Source organism: Cupressus sempervirens, chromosome 8 (assembly GCF_028749045.1).
Source record: "Cupressus sempervirens isolate cs-2001-9-10 chromosome 8, ASM2874904v1, whole genome shotgun sequence".
NCBI lineage: Eukaryota > Viridiplantae > Streptophyta > Pinopsida > Cupressales > Cupressaceae > Cupressus > Cupressus sempervirens.
The window spans coordinates 791,683,926-791,687,331 of record NC_143125.1 but is presented as its reverse complement, the minus strand read 5'-3'; positions in this window follow the sequence as shown (position 1 = coordinate 791,687,331).

The following is a 3,406-nucleotide window of genomic DNA, read 5'->3' as shown; positions in this document are numbered from 1 at the left end:
AGAAAAAGCGTGCATGAAAATGTAAAAGATAATTCAATATTAAGAGAATATTGATCAGTGAGTTCCCTCACGTGATTGCACAATTAGACCCCCAAATTTAGGGGAGAACTCTTTATTAGATATCTAGAGCTCATTTTGCGATTACACAAGTTTTGAAGGAGCAATTTCGGAGAAGAGGAATTTCAGAGGAAGGGGATTGTTTGTGTGCTTCATGTGATTGTCGCTTTAGCATTAAATCCAAGTAGGATCTCGTGATTTATTTGTGCAATAGTTGCTTGTTCTTGATTTCTCTGTCTTCTCCATGTTTGCAAACCTGTTTTCAAAATTGAATTGAATTTGAAACTCTTGTTTGTGATATTATTGTTTTGCATTTTGAGATCATCTTTATGTAAATCTATGTTCGGAATTTCTAGAATTGGGTTGAAACCCTCTTGTTAAAATTTATTGTTCTCTACTCTTGAATACATATGAGAAAGAGTTAAATTGAAACCCTTGTTTGATTATTTCTATATTTCATAATTGGATGTTGAAACTGCTGCAGTGGCAGAGAAGAGAAATGCTATAGGAGGCAACATTGTTGAAAATGTAATAGGGAATTTAATGTTATGTTTTAAATGCTTTTAGTTTTTGAAGTTTGTAATAACGTCCTACATGTGGTGGCATACCTAGAGTAGCAGTTCGATAAGCTCTCCAGATATAGCCACCCAGGACCAGGTGTGTGGATCTTAAATTAGAATAGTTTTTTTTAGTTCGTAGGTGGAGTGTTTAATGATTTTTAGAATCCAATAATAGGTAGTAGGCAGTTTTTGGAATATTCCTGACTTAGAAAATGACTGTCTAATATTGGTAGAAAAAATGTTTCAGATTCTTATCCTTTTTTTTGGATAGAAGACGTTCTTCTTTTCTAAATAAGAAGAAAAATGTTTCTCATCCTTTTATTAGAAAAGGAGAGTCAATTTTAAATAAGCCGGTTGGCTATGTAAGAGAGGCATTCGAATTTGGGTAATAGAGAAAGTTTTAGTTTTTGCCTTAGAAAGGATATAGATAATCGACTATGGAGTTTGGCAGCAATTCGATCTTGGTCTCTCTTGTAAAAGTGCAAATATATTTTCTTTGAGGACATTCCGGGTTAAAGATCTTGGTGTGCGGGTGAAGATAAACTATGGAGATTTATATATTCTGATTAATCCAATCTTGAGTTTGGTTCGAGTTCGATCTCGGCTGATTGATGTCGTGCCCCTTGAAGTAACTCAGTTGAGTGAGTATTCCTCCTGAGCTTTCCAAGGTGTGGCTCTACATCATTTTTTGGTATCAGAGCTCAGCAAAAGGTTTGGGAAAAAGTACTTGTGTATATGTTTGTGTGATTGTGAAAGATTGAGAGAAATAGTCTGAGAAGAAGTCCAGGAGACTAGATAAGAAGAAAATAACCTAGCTGAGGAATGATGGGACAAGAAGAAGCAGCTTTATTGTATCTTTTTAGAAGGTATCGACAGAGAAAGGATTCTAAACAGAAGGAGATAGAGGAAAAAAAGAAAAGAGAGAAAGAAGAAAGGAGAAAACAAAGAGAAGAGCTAAGCAAGATAGAAGAGGAGATAAACAATTTGAGAAGGAGACTTGAGGAGAATGACGCTAAGTTGAAAGAGAATAAAGCTAAGTTGAAAGAAGTGTAGCAAGAACACAAAGTGCAGCAACAAGAAGTGCAACAAGTATCTCTTGACGAGAGTAGTAACAAGACAAGCCCTATTGGATTTGAATGCAAACAATCTGTGGTTGGAACAGTAACATGTCCTTTGAAAATAGATAAGAGTACAATGCTGGAAGGTACTCCTATGGAAAAGATTTTAGAGGCAACTGATGAAGCCTTAAATATGCATAATGAAGAAAGATGTCAAGAGGAATGGCATGAAGATGAAGCTAAGGAATGTGTAACAGCAAGTTCTAAAGAAGAATTTGATTTATGGGAAAAATTTGCAGCCATTGTGGGAGAATGGAAAAGGCATGGCGGTAGTATGGAAACTCAGCTTGAAGAAGAAAGGAAAGAGTGCAATACTGTTATTGTTCTTGAGCAAAGTTGTAATAAGAAAGAGATATTTGAAAGTGAGATTACTACAGAAGATCAAGATGATGATAAATGTTTAATAAAGGAAGAAGAGATAAATACGATTCTTAAGATTCAAGATGTGAAACTGGTTGATAGTCAAGAAGTAGATAAGTTTATGGTTACTATTGATGAAGATAGATATGATGCACATTACATGGTGTATAAGGAAGCTCATATTCAAAAAGAGAACTCAAATAATCTTAATGTTGATGATATATTTTCTTCTAATAATGTTTATGCAGGGATGCAGATTTCATGTATAGTGAATCATGCTAGAGAATTTTCTGTGACATTTACAACATTAAAGAATCAAAGCTACAAGGTGGAGAAGTTGGATATTATTTTTGTTTTTCTTGTAGATATGCTCATCCTAGTTCAAAAAAATTGGAAAGTTCAAAAGAAGAATGAGATTCATTTCTACAACACATCATCTCAAGAGGACTTGAGATTCATTCTACAAGGGAGTATGCTGTAGTGGCAGAGAAGATAAACGCTATAGGAGGCAACATTGTTGAAAATGTAATAGGGAATTTAATGTTATGTTTTAAATGCTTTTAGTTTTCGAAGTTTGTAATAACATCCTACATGTGGTGGCATACCAAGAGTAGCAGTTCGATAAGCTCTCCAGATATAGCCACCTAGGACCAGGTGTGTGGATCTTAAATTAGAATAGTTTTTTTTTAGTTCGTAGGTGGAGTGTTTAATGATTTTTAGAATCCAATAATAGGTAGTAGGCAGTTTTTGGAATATTCCTAACTTAGAAAATGACTGTCTAATATTGGTAAAAAAAACGTTTCAGATTCTTATCCTTTTTTTGGATAGAAGACGTTCTTCTTTTCTAAATAAGAAGAAAAACGTTTCTCATCCTTTTATTAGAAAAGGAGAGTCAGTTTTAAATAAGCTAGTTGCCTATGTAAGAGAGGCATTCGAATTAGGGTAATAGAGAAAGTTTCAGTTTTTGCCTTAGAAAGGATATAGATAATCGACTATGGAGTTTGGCAGCAATTCGATCTTGGTCTCTCTTGTAAAAGTGCAAATATATTTTCTTTGAGGACATTCCGGGTTAAAGATCTTGGTGTGCGGGTGAAGATAAACTATGGAGATTTATATATTCTGATTAATCCAATCTTGAGTTTGGTTCGAGTTCGATCCCGGCTGATCGATGTCGTGCCCCTTGAAGTAACTCAGTTGAGTGAGTATTCCTCCTGAGCTTTCCAAGGTGTGGCTCTGCATCAGAAACTGGGATTTGGGTTTTGAAAAGAAAACAAATTTTGTTTTATAGAATTTGACTGGTTGGTTTGGATT